Raw genomic sequence first — 17,989 nt, forward strand, 5'->3', positions numbered from 1 at the left:
CAACCTTTTTCGGGTTATTTAATGCCGAATCCAAATATTTTGAAGAAAAAATTTTTAATAGAATATATTTGTTGTTTTCAAGTTGGTTTCTATTTAACCCATAGTTGGAACCCTAACAGGTACTACCACTCCGGGTCAGAGTGGACCTGGGAGCAATGGTAATTAAAGGGTGGCTCCACACTCCCCAAAGCCCACAAGCTGGGGCCTCACTACTGGATATAGTTTAAGGTCATATCCAGGACCGAACGAGATTGGAGATATACTGTTGTGCAATGCTCTCTACCGATCCAAGTTATAACAACAAGACCATTGCTAGCACCCTCAAAATGCATCACTGGATTGCCACGAATAACAGGGACGTGTTCAAGATGATGAAAACAAAGTTTCTGGCCATGGTTAAAGTCTTCGGTGTGGTTTCAAGTGAGGGCCACATCATACCACCTCACATCTTTGAAGTCAGCTTAATAGTCAACACCTAAGTGTGCTGAAGAGTGTGGTGATTCCCTAGCGCAATCAAGTGGCTGCTGCCAGATCCTGAGTGTGGCAGCAGGACTTGGCACTGGCCCACAAGTCCAAAGAGACCCAGGCTTGGCTTCAGAAGGAGTGCTACGATTTTGTACCCTTCTCTCACTAGCTTCCCTCCTCTCCTGAACCCGCTGGACTACTTTGTTTGGTAATATGTTAAGAACATCCTCAACAGAACCTTCCACAACACCAAAGCCAGCCTGATTGCCGCTATCCACTGAGTATTCAGTGAGCTCCCGCCAACACTTGTGTAAAAAGCATGCTCCTAGTTCCGGCCCCATATTTAGGCGGTGATTGAGGCTGAAGACGGCTACATTGAATAGAAGTCAGCTGTACTATATAATCAAGTTAGCTGGATTGATTTTTCGATAAATTGTAAAATAAAGTTGTAGTGTTGTTTTCTTTACGACGACAACTTTATCGTTCCACCTTGTATTAAATCATTAAAAATCTGGGAAGATATTTACGTCCAACCATTCTAGAGATGAAAACATTGGGTAATTTTTTTTTTTACTTTAACTGCTACTCAACACTCACCTTGAAATTAACGACTTTTCTCGGGTCTGCTGAAAACGAATATCACATTCAAATTAGGGCCAGACAAGTAGTTTTCTGGGTATTAGGACATTTTTTTTTTTCCTAATATATTTCTTAATGAATTTTAGTGGCCGTCGCCATTCTTAACATTGGGGGCGAGGGTGTTTTGTAACACGCATATGCATTAGCACTTGTTCAATTGGGAAAAACCATGGCTTCTAGTGAAAACAAATGATTACATTGGATAATAAATGTTTTACTATCCAGAAAACTACTTATCTATCCCAAATTTAAATTTGATGTTCGTTTTCAGCATATTCGAAAACCTGTGGGAGTCGTCAATTTAACGGTGAATGTTGAGTTGCAGTTAAAGTAAAATAAAATTAGTACCTTAGGTTACAGCAGTTAGGTAAGGGTTAGATATAAAAATAAATAAAATAAAGTTCAGTTCAAATGCTGTAGAAGCACAAAAATTAGCGCTCTTATTTACAAGTCAATCTAAGTAAAAAAAAAAAAAAAAATACAGCCAAATCCTTAAGATGTATGTACCTGTCACAGAACGAAAAATGTCATATTCCAAAACTTATGTAATTTGATCTAGTAGTTTTTTGTTTGTTTTTGTTTATTTATTTTATTATTTTTTTTTTTTTTTAATAAATAAAATCATTGGTGAAAGTGAAGTGCACTGGGAGACCACCCAAAGACTTACCCTTAGGAAGTTCATTACGGGAGGTTGAAAATAAGAAAATGCTCCTTTCGGAATAAACACCCCAACCTCCCCATGTTACGGACGGTTTTCGGAATAAACAGCCTTTGGGAGTTGGACAACCAGTGTATATTGACCAAATCATTTTAAAACAATGTAAAAGTTTTAATTTTAAAACGATTAATATGAAATCATTAGCATTACAAGGCTGATCTCGCAAGTTTGAATTGTTGTGGACTGATCTGCTCTTGTGTTCTTGTTCAAGGTGGCGATGCGAAACAATCCTTTTTTTGCTTACCCACAAAGTCTGATTTTCTTCGTTAAAATTCAAACTACTTGATCAATTTGTGATTTTTGGTATATGACACATTCGTTCCGTGACGGGTGCGTACATCATAAAGATTTTTCTGTTTTTTTTTGTTTTTGTTTTTTTTAATTCGTTTATATTCTGGACAAGCGGCAAATATTGGTACATTAATGGCACTTATTGAACCGTGCTGAAATAATCACGTTATTATTTAGAAACCCATTCTTAACATGGGAGAGGAAGGTACTGTAACTATTCAGTACTTTTACCTAACAATGTAATTATAAAAAAAAAAAAAAAGGGGTATCGTGAAACTTTAACTTGAAAATACTATTTTTTTTAAATATCACGGGTCAATAAGTGCCCAAGTGGCACTTAATTCAGGTCTAATTTTGCGGGTTCAAATTTTTTTTTTTTTTAATAATTTGGTTGTGACTGAATAATTAAGTTAAAATCGAAAAATTCTTTCTTTTTTTTTTCCTTTCTTTCTTGCTTTTTAAGGAAAACAAAAATGAAAATAAACAAAATCGCAGAAAACGCCGAATTTTGCAATTGACGAACCGTGCTGAAATAATAACGTTATCTTTTAGAAACCCGTTCTTAATATAAGGAGGGAAGCCTTCTTAAAACTATTCACCTAACAATTTAATAAACAAAAAAAAAATGAATTTAACTTAAAAATCCTATCTAAAAAAATAAAAAAAATTAAAAAAAATACACGATCGGTAAACTGCAGGAGTACATTTTTTAAAAAGAAATAAACAAAAATAAATACTTTCTTTTTCTCTTTAAAAAAATTCAAAACAGGACATTTTTAACAACAAACAAAAGAAACGATGCAAATAATATTAACAATAAATCAAATAATATTAACAAAGCTTTGCTGTTTTTAAATAACCATAAAATAACTAACCATGTTTATATTTAAATTCCTGGCTCGTTTTTTTTTTTTTGTGTTTGTTTTGTTTTGTTTTGTTTTTTGTTTTGTTTTGTTTTTACTGCAAAAGCTTTTTTAGCTTTGTTGATCGAAAACAACAGAGAAGGTAATGAATGCTCGTCCATCCAATTGCGGCTATTTGCCCGGTTTGATTTCTTTTAATCGTCAGCTGTTTGATTTGTATGTCGGACGTATAGCCATAAAATCTACAGTCGCACGTAATGTCAATCTTTACGGTTTATTTAATTGTACATTTTTATAACTATTATTATTTAGATATATTTTAATATTTTTTTTGATTAATTCTTAGTCAAAGTTTGTTTATATTTGAATTTTTGGTTATATTTTTCGACTTTAAATAATAAAACAAAACAAAAAATGTTCCTAAACGAAAATTACGATGGCACGTAGTGAGCTCCATAGTTTCTTCGTCTGCAAAGCGTTCAGACAATTTAGTTATTTACCCGACACGTTTTGAAATTATCAGCTGTTTTAATACAAACGTAGGGCCAATAGGCATAAATCTACTGTCGCACCTAATGATACTTTTTTTTAATAGCTGCTATATTTAAAATTTTTCATTTTATAATTCTGAAAGTGACATATATTATACACTTAGTTTTATTTTATTCCTTGTTTCTTTTAAGGTCGTTTAAAGACAAAGATAAACAGTAAACACCGCAAAAATATTTTTAAAAGGTAGTACAAATACTAACATGAGATCGCACGCGCGTCGTTTTTATTTATTTTTATTTATATTTTTCTATCTAACTCTTCTCGTACTACTAAATTACCAATCAGTTGCTTACCGTATACTGTTGTATTGACATACATATCCCTGTTGCTCTGTTGTTCTTGGCCTTCGGGCCGGGACCCCCCCCCCCCCGCCCTCGACACAAATGAATTATTGTACCATTTTTATTGTTATCTTTTTTTGTTTTTATACGTCAATAAAAAATGTTTTAAAAATTGGGAGTTAAGTAGGATGTCCCCCAGTATGAAAGGATGAATGCGGTATTATGGTGAAAGATACTAGCTGGGAGAAACTTTTGATTTTGTTTAGTTCTGGAGTGACAAGGATGACCAACGACACCCACAATCCCCCCCCCCGCTTTTGAGTTGGCCATGTGCCTAAGTTTTTTGTTCAGTGTTCATTTTCAATGTATTTTTAACATGAATAAAGGATTTAATATCTCAAAGTGTAGTATCTGTTCCGGCAGATACTGCAAGCAAAGACCATATGTGGGGGTAACCCCACATATAACACCTTGGTCAATGTAGGAGAAACCCTTCATACCAATTGTCACTATCCAGCTCCCATACTCCCCGGGGAGTTGGTCCCCATTTCCCTTTCACTCCTCACATTAAAAATCGGCCTTGTGCCTAATTTGCTCAGTGGGGAAGCAAATAAATACCAACCCTTCATACCAATTGTCACCATCCAGTTCCCCTACTCCCCGGGGAATTGGTCCCCATTTCCCCTTCACTCCTCACTTTAAAAATCGGCCTTGTGCCTAATTTTCTCGGTAGGGGAGCAAATAAATACCCTGTTACAGGAGGTGGGGAAAGCATGCATCACCTGAGGAGTTTTAGCCAATGCTTGGGCATTGCTCGGGCTACTACTCTGGTCACGGTCACTAGAGTGACCGGTTTTACAACTAATTAGGCACGGGCAAAAATGCGACAGAAGGGAGGACCAATTCAGATAGACCATGTAAAATAGAGATTGTATTTAAAAGAGAAAGGTAGTTTGCTTCAAGCATTGCTGGTAAATAAAATATAAGTGACTGATAGTTGGGTGCTGATCGATTATACACCCAAGAAAGTAGGCAGTCAAAATACAGCAAATGGCAAAGAAGAGAGGGCAAACACAGATAAACAGTTATAAAAGAAATGTATTTATTCCAACATAACTACAAGAGGAAAATGTAGAAGAACTGGATGAATTCGATCGATGATGGTTCTGAAAACAGGAAGTTGAAGGACAGGAATTGTTTATCCAGTTTCCACTGCTATCCAGATAGCAGTGATAGACTGGAATGCGAGAAACTGGACAGAGGGAAAAGTTGGAGATATGGAAGCTAAATTCTGGACAGCAGGGATTGATGTCACATGGAGATTGAAATGGACACCCCGGAAGTGTGATAAGATGCCTCAGATGGGTCCGGCCCATGTGGACAAGGGTTAGATTGACAGGAATAGAGGTCATAGGAATGAGCTGGATCCTGGAGCTTGGCATTGACGGTCACTGGAACAGAGAGTCAGATATTGATGGGCACCGAAACAGGAAAATGGACATTAGTGGGTTCTAGAACAGAGAGCTGTATGTCAACAGGGCATTAGAACAGGAAGCTGGGGGCAGGAAATGCAGGATCGAGCTGGAGCAGGAATTGCTGGAAATGCAGGTGCAGGAAGGAGCTGGAATAGATGTTGCTGGAAGTTGCTGGAGTATGAAGTCAGCGCAGCTGGAATGTGATGGATCAGCAGGAGAGAACTCAAACTGCAGAAGGCAGAGCAGATGCTGGAGCAGGAACTGCAGGAATTTGAGCAGGAACTGAAAAGGAAAGCCATAGTTAGGTAGATGAAGTAGGCAGCAAGTTGCGAAAGATTTTTGGAGTGTGACTTAACGCCTTTGTTTGTTGAAAAAGTTGCGCAATGTTTATAAACAAATATATCGGTCAAACGGATACCGCAACATTTGTACCCAATATACAAGAGGAAATAAAAGAGAACTGAAGGAAAAGATTTGATGATGGTTCTGATCAGTGGATAACGGTGAATGAAAAGTTGCATGTGAGTATTAGTGTTGTTATCCCTAGAAAACAGCAAATTGCATGCTAGGTGGGTTTCATAAATGTTCACACAGGACCAAAAGGATCAGACAGGATGTCAGAACTTATTGAACCAGTATGAAGCCGAAGGTGACAGAATCTTGGACCGCATCATTACTAGTGACAAGACATGTTGTCACTACTATGAACTGGAGTCCAAATGGCGGCCGATGAAATAGCACTACTCACGCTCTCCAGCAAAGATGTTCAACACACAAGTCCAACATAAACAAGTTCTTGATGAGCCGCCCCCTTAAGTAATCCAATTTACCAAATTTTCACTACTAACGATTACTACGACATTTTCCCACTGACTACTGTACACTCATTAACCTTTATCCTCAAGTGACCTCTGGGTCTTGATAAGTGGTAAAAAAAAAATGCAAGTAAAATAAAGGGCAGCATCCTTCTAGATTTCTTGGAACTAAGATTGACTATCAATTCTGACCTAACGTTAACAAAGTTGAAAGACCAGATTGCCTGTATAAGGCCAGAGGAAAGAGAAACATCCTGTTTGCAACACGACAATGCCAGGACACACACAAGTTTGAAAACAACGAAATGTGTGACAAAGTTTGGCTGGATGATACTGTCTCACTCATTATATAGTCTCAACCTGGCACCGTCAAACTTCCACTTGCTTGGACCTGTGAAGGACACATTACGTGGGAAGCATTTCTCTAACAACAATGCATTAATTGCAGCCATTAAAAAATGAATTTCCTCTGCAGCTTCTGACGTTCACAACCAAGGAATTAAGGCTTTCGTTCATCATTGACAAAAGTGCATTGAGAATAGTGGTAACTAGGTAGAAAATTAAATTCTGAAGTACAAAAGGTCACTCGTTTTAATGACACTACCCCCGTCTTTGTAGTTCTTCAATTTTTGCATTTTTAAGTTAAAAATTAAAAAATTTGAAGAGCTATGAAGACGGGAGTGGTGCCATTAAAACGAGCGACCTTTTGTGCTCCAGAATTTACTTTTCTACATAGTTACCACCATTCTCAACGCACTTTTGTCAGCCTCTTTTAATGCCTTAGTTATAAAAGTCTGGAGTGTGCTTTGTCACTTACGTTTTAGAGTTTCACACCGTCAATATCTGAAACAGAGAAATGAAACTTTCAGATTATGAAGTTCAGTCATCATAGCAATACAATTTGCAATCCCATCTGATCCATTCAGGCAGAACAAAAAATAAGGTATTACTCTTGGAACGTCACACACACACACACACACACGCACACACACACACTATTATTATTATTATTATTATTATTATTATTGCTAGCAAAGGGTGGAGCCAGCATAAAATATGCTTAAATATGATATTTTAATTTGCCTAGACTTTGTATATCTATATAATTATAAAACTCAGATCAGCTTGCTTGCTTGAGCATTTAAATCGTTCATCCGGTTTGTGACTTCTGGTTTCAAAAAATTTGTCAGCTTACCTATTTCATGGGCGCCCTCCCTTAATTCCGATATTAAAAACCACTGATGCTATTCAAAGCATACACAAGGTCAACAATATTTTCTTTTGTTTTAACTTATTTGAACGTTTTTTTTTTCTTACAAATAAATGTAATTTAACTCCGTTAAGTAAAAATAACTGATTTAAATATAAATATGCAATATATAACTATAATCATATTGATAACCATAATTATTACTTTTCGTAGCGCTCCTGCAGATCCTAACAATTTTTTTTTTTCAAGTAAAAAATATTTTCTCTTCAAAGAAGTAGAAACTTGGTTTTAGTAGTGCTTTCAGTAGGGCCTCCTTAATTTTAATTAGTGCTTGCAGTAGTGCTCTGGAGGATTCCTGAGTCTTTTTTTTTTTTCAGTCATCACTTAAAAAAATGTTTTCTCAAGACAATAAAAGACAATATAATCTCAAAATCATTTTTTATTTTGAACATTTTTTTTTTATCTTACCCTTTAAGGGCCAACGGGTAGACTAAATAAAAAAATAATAACGGGGGGGGGGGGGGGCAGACCGAAATTTTCTCAAAGTAAAAAGTCGCAAAGAAAAAGAAAACGAAATAATAATATCAGGGGTGGGGCTGAAGGAGCCAACATCAAATTGGGGCTTCAAAGCGGGGCAGAAAATGGAGGATCGATTTACGAGAACGTTGTATGTGAAACTGAACTCCCTTCCAAATCTTTCAATATTGATTTTTTCATTTTTTTTATAATCTGGTAGCTTAGTGTCCAATAATCCGCAGGAATAGTTGAAAAAAGACGAAAGTAAAAAATTGTGTAGGTGCACCTACATATTTTTTAAAAATATTTTGTTTATCCAAGTTGTGCGTGATTAAAACTAGAACTTAATTTTTTTAAAAAACTATGTTTTTCGTGTCCAAAATTATTTGATTACAGTTATTTTATTTGTAGTTTTCCTTGCAAGTTGGAATTGTTTTCAAACAAAAAAAGACAAAGCAAATATATTTTTCTAATGTAAAAAAAAAAAGAACTACTTGATCAATTTACATATTTAAAAAAAGTATTTGGTTTTTTTTATGACCCAACCCAACATAGTTTACCTCCTAAAAAGAAATCAAAATATACTCTTTTTTTTGGCTAATACGTTTCAACAGCATTTAAAGATAATATAAAAGAAGGACTTTTTTTAAATAATTAAAATTTAACATTTCAGTATGAGGAATCACTTTCCCACATAAATTTAACATAAAATGAGACCCCCACTTCTTGCCGACATAGCAAGACATGTAATTGCTAGCATTTTTTTCAAGTTTGGTGATGAAGATGGTGGCAGAAAGGGGAAATTGGATGGGGGTGTGGTCATAAGTTCCAAACATTTTAAAAATATGTAGAAACACTTCAAAACGTGTAAGGAGAGGAGTTTTCATTTTTTTAAAGATTTGCTTTGAAAAGGTTTCAGCATTAAATATTACTTAATTAGCTATTATTTCGTGATATTTTTAAGGCTGTTATCAAACACACACACACACACACACACACACACACACACACACACACACATGCACGCACAAAAAAAAAAACTAGGGTGGATATACAGTTCATTATAGCAAAGAATTATCTAGCAAAGTACACTGTCCAAGGAAATAGGTACACTAAAAGAGAGAAGGGTAGAAAAAATTTAAGAAATCAGCTACGGAAATATGTGATCAAATATCTATAAAGGGATAACAAGTGACAAACAATGTAAATTTCATTCACCGTCACACCAAGTTTAAATGGAAACAAACCAATGCGGACTCTGGGAAACAAACATTCCCTTACAACAAGGATAATCGTGACATTGCAACTCAATAACAACAATTGATAACAGCACAAACTGCTACACTCAACTACACCCATGCGCGCACTATATAAATGTTTGTGTTATCAGCTGTCACCAGCAGTTGGCGGTGGAGGTCGTCTGAACGTTTCACATGGATTATTCTCTCTTTCCTAACAACAACAGCAGCTAACATAATGCATTCGCTCTTTATTTCTCATAGCAACAGAAGCCGTTCACTCAACATTGGCAACAAAACGTCTTATTTAGCAAGACTTTGCTATTTTTTCTTCTTGGAAACTTCTTATCAACAAGAGGATATTTTCATTCATTACATTTCTTCAATAAATATTCAATTTAATATTGTCTCTGTCTTGCTACCATACGCTATTTTTGTTATTGCAGCATTCGGATGGGCAGCTTTTGGGAAAGTGGAGAATATCATGAAAAGCTGAAATGCAAATATGTCAATCAAAGGGAAGATCTTCAATGAATATGTACTACCTGTGATGATCTACGGCAGTGAAACATAGGCCCTGATAACTCAGCAAAGTGAAATCTTGGGAGTAGCACAAAGGAAGATGGAGAGGATAATATTAGGCATCACCCTACAAGGCAGAAAGTCAAACATCTCGATCCACCAACAAACAAGAGTTATTGACATAAATACTGCCATCAAAACATCCAAACACAGATGGTCAGGGAACGTAGCCAGACAACATGACAACAGATGGTCCATCAAGACAACGGAATAGACACCTCGTGAACAAAAGAGGTCAAAGGGAGAGCAAGAACAAGATGGAGGGACGACCTGATACAGCATATGGGTCTCACATGGCAGCGAATAACTCAGGACAGAGTTAGATGGCTAAGGTCCAGGAAGGGATTGTTGAGGTTGATGTTGAGATACAATACCTTATAACACTAAATATAATAACTGGTACAGTGTTTGGCAAGATCAAGTTAGACGATTAGAAACAAAATATAACAACAGTATCAGAAGCTCAACAAGATGACAACTGAGGACTACAATGATTTCACCTGATCTGAACTATTCACTCTCATCAAGAAACAGAAGCTATTATTATTTAACCTGAAAATGAGATCGACATAACCATCCAAGGATGCACTCTGGGAAATTCAATCGGACATTGACGCAATGATGACTGCCCTAAAGGTAACCTCCATGTCGACAACCACCACTGCTCAAAATACAAGTGATTACAACTTAGTAATGCGGCAACAATCCATGCGAGACATTATGAGGGGTCAAGTGACTTTCATCCATGAAATGACGTTCTCTAATTTATCACAGCCTTAAACAAAATATATGCTAAACACGTCACATCAGAAATCTCTACTGACTTTGAATGAATGACCTACTTGAACAAGGCATGTTTCAACAAATGATCGATTCTGGGACTTAGAATAGCAAGACAACAAAAAATTAACAGATTTCTTAGGCTGACTTGAAACCAAGAGAAGCAGGCGTCCATATCAAAACAAAATTCAAAAAGGACAAAGACTGAGTTGACGGTTGACGGATTATTGTTCAATTATCAGTGCAACGCTTATGAGTGAAAACGTAAAAGCTTGGGACGCAAATCTGTACCCTAACCCTAACCCGCACCCTCATCTCGTCAAAACAATGGATAACTACTATACGGCAATCGTCATAGCATGCGAGGCACAAAGATACCTGGATCGCAGTATAAAGTCTGATACTATCACTTCACAGGATATCGCATTTCTCTCTCAGAAACAACATAGGTCCAATTGGAGAAGAGCTCCACAATTATCGCATCAACATATCCATCTCAGGAGACATCATCATCAAAACCAGATGAACATTAATAGCCACAACAACAGCAAGAAGTTTGTCACTATTTACCAAGTCCCCAAGTATGCCAAAGATACCTCAAGGGTAAACCTTGCTTTTACAGATGCAACTGCAAATTCTGGCACCTGCATTGCAATCAAACACATGTTCACCTCGCAACAATGAAAGAAAGACTAAGACGCACACACCATAAAATGTTCTTACACGCACGGTTGATGCATATTTTGCTTATCACTCCACTTTTTTCATTCCAACAAATAGAATTCACAACCATCTCGCCATTACAAACAAACAGCAACAAGACAAGACTCTAGCCAAGATCGTATGTGCCCTCCAGACGTCCAAGTCATATGGTTCACTTATTGATCTCGATGACCACTGGGTCAAACTTTTCAAGAAGTCTCATAATTTTTTTCTAGAACTAGGAACCTTTGTTTTAATGATATGAGATGATAAACATTCACCAAAGCTAGTCGTGCCATACGTGCTCCGTGCCAGATACCTATATCAAACACATGACAAATACAATCATTTAGCATAACTCCTATGCATGAACTTCTTTCAAGCTATTGATGGGAGTCCAAGAATCAAGACATTCGGGCATATGTCAGTTCTTGTAATATTTGTGCAAAATGCAAGGGAAATTAAGGCAGACGTACCTACTGGCTCATTGGTCACTGCAAGAGAGGAAAGAGACCTTTGAACTCATCTTCATAGACTTTGTTGGATCACACTATCAACGTCGCCCATGGTTTATACTAATTCTTCCTTTGCCACAGAGAGGACCCAAGTATCGTATCTTCTGACAGAGGAACGCCCTTTGCCGGAGGAGGCTATAGGTAATTCTGTAACCAGATGTCTATCAAACAAGAACTCCACTGTTCCTGGCGACCTCAAACCTCAGGAAATATTGAGAGACAACATCAAGCTATGAAGAATGATCTCTGTATGCTTTGCGAAGACAGACAGTGTGAGTGGCCGGACGTTCTCGAATCTGTCGTTTCATCCATGAATGCCACAGTAAATGCATTAATAGGCATTTCTTCACATTATACAATCACAGGCCACCACCCTAACATCAGACTGTCAACTACCCATCAATCGGATATAACACGCAATGATCATGGAAAATACGGCATACAAATCGCCCTGCTTATACAAGCTCACTATCACCTCATCCTGGCGAATGATGAAGCTGGCCATAAAATGGTAAATAAAGTTAATCACTTTTCGTATAAGGACCCATTACAAATAGGAGAAAGGATACTACTCAATTGGCCACAATCTACAACTGCTCAGTCGTCTCACCTACAATGGGTAGGGGACTACACAATTATCAAATCAAATAATATGATGTGCAAGGTTCAGAACGAAAAGGGTGCTACAGCTTGGATCCACTGTGCACATGTCAGACGGTTGGTTCAGCGTGCACAACAACTGACCTTTACAGATATCCCACTCCCCCTATCTGATTAATACAACCAACAGCCATTGAGCCTTCCAGTAAATAACTCTGGGAAGAAAACACAACATTCTCCACAAGTCAAAAAAAAACAGGAAGACACATGCAAGGAGCACTAGAGGTCAACTCCCCACACGCTTCAGAGATTTTGTTTTATAGTCCCAATGAAGATCTTAGGGGGCAGTGTTATATTGTGAAATACAAGATCTAACAATTTTCATGGCAACTGCTCGTCTGAACTCCAATTTATGGTCTCCCCTGGCTTGACTTTTACAAAAAACACTTGTCTCTGAAACCACTATTAATAATTTCCCCCACTCTTTATTTGTGCCTAAACCTAAACGTAGATTCCATGAACAAAGCTTCTTTCTTAGAACTGGATGGCTGTGGAACTCTGTTTCGTTTTCCTGCTTTCCAACTGACTACAATATGGTCGTCTTCAAGTCTAATGTAAACAAGTTCTTGATGAGCCATCCCCTTAAGTAATTCAATTGACCAAATTTCCACTACTAGCACTTACTACGACATTTTTCCATTTACACTCGTTAACCCTTATCCTCGAGTGGCCTCCAAGCCTTAATAAGTGGTGTCTTTAAAAAAAAAAAAAAAAAACAGATCACATCAGCAGGAGCGAAGACACCCAAACACCAGGAGCAGCCACTGCTATGACAATGTCAATACGTCAGTGACAATGGCACCGACCTGTGCCTGGATGCGATATGCAATCAACTGCTAACAATACATTAAGTGTACCCATCCTTCCACTACGATATGCAGTTCATTATAGCAAAGAATTATTGGGCAAAGCACATTGTCCAAGGAAATAGTTACACTAAGAGAGAGAAGAGCAGGAAAAATTTGACAAATCAGATACAGAAATATGTGATAAAATATCTATGAAAGGATCACAAGTGACAAACTTAATCTAAATTTCATTCGCAGTAACACCAAGTTTAAATGGAAACGAATAAACACAAACTCCGGGAATTGAACATTCTCTCACAAGGATAATGGTGACATTACACCACGGTGACAACAAAGTGTTTCCTTTGATTGCAGCACAAATTACTGCTCTCAATTATATCCGCATGCCCAATATAAACGTTTGCGTTATCAGCTGTCATGAATATTTGGTGACGGAGGTCGTCCAAACGTCTCACATGGATTATTCTCTCTTTCCTAACAATAGAAAAATCCAGGTTGTCCTCGACGGTCGAACATCTAAACAGTGTGATATAAATGCGGGAGTGCCTCAGGGGTCTATTCTTGGACCTCTATTGTTCCTGATATTTATTAATGACCTCCCCGACAAAACTGCCTCTGAGATGGGTATATATGCTGATGACACTACACTCTATAAAAGGCATGACAGGAAAACAAATGAACACATATCTAAAGAAATGGCAAAAACACTAGAGGATGACCTCCAATCTGTAGTGGAATGGGGACATAAATGGATGGCCACATTCAATGCTGCCAAAACCAAACTGGTTTCCTTCAATAGCTACAAGAAACCTTCTCTGCCACCAATAGCAATGGCCAGTGACTCCCTGTCTGAGAGTACATCTTTCAAACTGCTTGGCCTAACGTTCACAGGAAACATGAGCTGGAACAATTATATTGAAAACATTGCTAGGGCCGCTGCAAAAAAGGTAGGCTCTCTCTACCGTGCTAGAAAACTACTGACACCTGAAAGTATCCTGTATCTCTATAAGGCCACCATTCGCCCATGTATGGAGTATTGTTGTCACATCTGGGCTGGTGCGTCTACTACTAGTCTCTCGCTCCTAGACAAGGTTAAAAAAAGAGTCGCCAATCTGATAGGCCCTGAACTGGCATCTAAGCTTCAGCCTCTGTCCCATCGACGAAACGTTGCATCCCTCTGCTTGTTCTACAAGTATTTTAATGGTGAGTGCTCTGACGAACTGCAGACACTTGTGCCCCCACGTCGCAGACACCCTCGACAAACCCGACAGGCAGCTAAATCCCACCCCCACACAGTAGAGATCCCTAGATGCAAAAGATCCTTCTACTCCAGTAGTTTCTTCCCCAGAACCGCTAGACTCTGGAATTCCATTCCAGGATCATGCTTCCCTAACTGTACTGACATGCAGAAGTTCAAGTGCAACGTGAACCGACATCTTGCTGCCCAAATCCCTACATAGTGCCCCCGTAGTTGCTGACCCTGATAGTAGCCCCCTACACCTGAGTGGCAATGTGCCTTGTTTGGGGTGAAAATGTAATAAAAAAATAAAAAAAAATAGCAGCAGCTAACGCGAACATCACTCTTTCTTTCTCTGCCAGCGTCACCAACAACTAAACACAAACGTCTTTGCCCTTTCTTTTTCTGACAGCATCAGCAACAACTAACACGGATGTCTTCACCCTTTATTTCTCATAGCAGCAAAAGCCGTTCACTCAACGTTGGTAACAAAACGTCTTAATGACAAGACTTGCTATTTCTTCTTCTCGGAAACTTCTTATCAATTTCTAATTAATTTCATTCTAACGAACCTTTGCGCACAAGACTTTGCTATGTTTTCTTCTCAAAACTTTCTTACTAACAAGAGAATATTTCCATTCATTACGTTTCTTCAATGAATATTTAATTCAATATTCTCTCTGTCTTGCTACTATACGCTATTTTTGTTATTGTGGCGGTCGTTACAAGGTATTGAGATACAATACCTTATAACACCAAATATAATAACTGGTGCCAGAAGTTTACAACAGACAACTCATATCAAAAGTCACAAATATAACAATACTTGTCCATAAGTCATTTGAAAAAAAAAAACATAAAAGGTAACATAATACTCAGAGTTGAAACTTTACAATAACATATCATTTTTCAAGAGAAAATTTTCTTGTGTGTGTTTTATATAAAATTTGCAGTTTGTATTACTGTACTCATGGATTCGAAAAAGTGGTCAAAACTTAAAATATAGAACAAAGAAATATTAACATTAGCTATAACAGTTACTTTACAACCTGAATCATTTATTAGTGTTTTAAAGTAGTTTTAAACGCTCTTTATTTTATATCAAATATTAACTTTTTACGAGTCGTAAGAATTCAAGATGGCCAAAACTTACTACCCCCTTCTTGTCCACAGAGAAAACCCTCGTTTTCAAATTTTTAGTTCGGCACATTTTGGTGATAGGAGCGTGCCTCATTTGCACATGGCTCTGCAGACATATGTCTCTGCGGACATTTTGGGTGTACATTTTTTTTAAGAAGTTCTGTCCTCGTAATGAAAGTATTTGTAAACATCACAGTTAATTTAGATAATTATTGCACACAAATACTAATTTCTTTTTTTTAAGTTTTTTTTTGGGGGGGGTATTTCTTTTCTTTTAAGATTGTGGGGGGGGGTATTTCTTTTCTTTTAAGTTTTTTTGGTGGGATTTTAGGAGATTTTACTGTTTTCTGTTTACATTGGGGGAGAGGATGGGGCTCCTTCCAAGAAAAATAAATACAATAAATTAAGTGTCTTTTTTTGAAAAGTAAACATTGACTCTGTAGGGGATTTTTGAACGATGGCTCACCAATTTGTAGACGAACGTCGGGGTTTACCAATTGTTGGCGACTGGCATAAATCCCCTGAAACTGATGGACACGCCCCTTCATGGGATTAATGGACTATATCATGACGTCACTTCCTCTAGTGACGTCACTTCCGGTAATGAGTACCGGTGCCCGAGATTGGCATGCGGTCAAGGAGGTCGTGTGCAAACGCTCTACAGTTGAGGAATGGTATTGCTCAACCTGCTTTTGCCTGTAATATATGTGAATACTTGTTTGTTTCTAAAAGTCCTATGTTCCTTCGTTTTATTGCCATTTAACACCATAACAAATAGCGAAGTCAGATTCGACTTTCACACACAACTCCACAAAAAATGAAAAGAATGAATGCATTTGACTTCAAAAGAACTTCGGATTTACAAGCTAAGAATTCGGCTGACAATTACGTTCTAAAAACGAAATTCTAAAAACAAAAAAAAAAAAAGAAAACGAACACATGGCAAAGCGCTTGACTCAATTGTAAGTTAATCTTTTTGTCTCTATATTTAAATTGAAAAAAACTGTACTAAACGCATTTTTGTTAAGGCCATAAAAGTTAATTTGATTGTTTATTGAAAGAAGAAAAAAAAAGAGAAAAATGTTGACCCAATTTCACCGCGAGAGCAATTTTAATTGTAACTTGTATATGGTTTATTCTTATGCAAATTTGGACATTTTTCAAATGAAGACAAACGTTTTTTTCCTTTCTTTTTTTGCTGCTAACTTTATACAAACTTTTAACGGGAGAGAAATGTTTCTTTTTTATTTTTGTTCCCTTTCGTTTTATTTGGACTAAAGAAAATACTTTTTCATTGAATGGAATTTTGTGAAATATTCTATTTTTAACTGTCGGTTCTAAAGTGAAAAATTTTTTTCTTCCTTGTGGGGACAACTCCCCCCCCACACACACAAAAAAAAAATAGTCATTTTGGTTAACTTCCAGACAATTCCACAATTATTTTTATTCTTTTGCAACTGTATTGTATCACAGTACATTTTTGTTTCGCAAGTAAAATTTTTTTTGTCCATCCTCATGTTAGGTTATCTCTAAGGTTTTTTTTACCAAGAAGCAAGAGATACATTGCTCCCTCCTCATACGCACACACTCAAAGAAAGAACATTATTATTATTATTATTATTATTATTATTATTATTATTATTATTATTATTATTATTATTATTTCTCTTCTCCAGTCAAAAATAGAAATAATTTTTTTCGTGTGTTTGGAAAAGTCATTACAAGATGGAGGAGGTTAAATCAGTATTAATACAGTTAATCAAGGCCCAGATGGACCAGCAGTAGAAGGCTGAGGAAAATTTAAAAGAACGTGATAAACAGCTCCACTTACATTTTCAAGAGAGGCAACAAGCGTTTGAGGAGAGAATGCTACTCCAACAACAGAGACAAGAAGAGCTATTGTTAAAAATATTCGATAGAACGGAATAGAGGGATGACAGTTTCGCTTTTTCTCAGAGTACAATATGGAACGTTATAGAAACGTCCAACTACCAACTGGAGTTGGATGGGACGTTTGCCGTTTTCTATCGGAGATATGAGGACCTATTCACTGTGGATTGTCAAGAGTGGATCAATGCTAAAAAAGTTTGCTTACTTTTGAGGAAATTAGGGACCACAGAACATAGCAAGTTTGTGGATTATATTCTCCCCAGGAAGACAAGTGAATTGGAATTTTCTGAAGCGGTGAAACTTTTATCCAAACTGTTCAACCCGAATTCTACGCTCTTTCATAGATGGAAGTGCTTGAACTTGCAAAAAAAAATTATGACAATGATTACCTAACCTTCACGTCTGAGGTAAATAAACGCTGCGATGATTTCCATCTATCTAACTTATCGGCAGATGACTTCAAGTGTTTAATTTTTGTGCAAGGTCTAGTCTCATCCAAAAATGCTGAGATTAGACAACATGTTCTCTCTAGACTTGAGAGCAAATAGGGCCTCACTCTCTAGAAGTTGGTCAAGGATTGTCAACGGATAGTCGGCATAAGGAACAACTTG

The 17,989-nt window shown here is 37.1% G+C and overlaps 1 protein-coding gene across 7 annotated transcripts in view; it reads right to left on the bottom strand.

Annotated features, from left to right (window-relative positions):
* The window catches only part of LOC145246606 (cytosolic carboxypeptidase 1-like), a 331,801-nt gene that overhangs the window by 273,629 nt on the left and 40,183 nt on the right, over positions 1-17,989 (bottom strand). For 3 of the 7 annotated variants that reach the window (XM_080108273.1, XM_080108272.1, XM_080108271.1), the window contains exon 1: positions 2,989-3,162. The exons of 2 other annotated variants lie outside the window; for them this stretch is intronic. The gene's annotated coding sequence lies outside the window, so the exon portion shown is untranslated. Of the gene's footprint in view, positions 1-2,988; positions 3,208-17,989 lie in introns of those variants that run through there. 2 more of the 7 variants (XM_080108267.1, XM_080108269.1) reach the window with 2 other exon arrangements.

Source organism: Euprymna scolopes, chromosome 24 (genome assembly GCF_053919585.1).
Source record: "Euprymna scolopes isolate OS-2025 chromosome 24, ASM5391958v1, whole genome shotgun sequence".
Lineage (NCBI taxonomy): Eukaryota > Metazoa > Mollusca > Cephalopoda > Sepiida > Sepiolidae > Euprymna > Euprymna scolopes.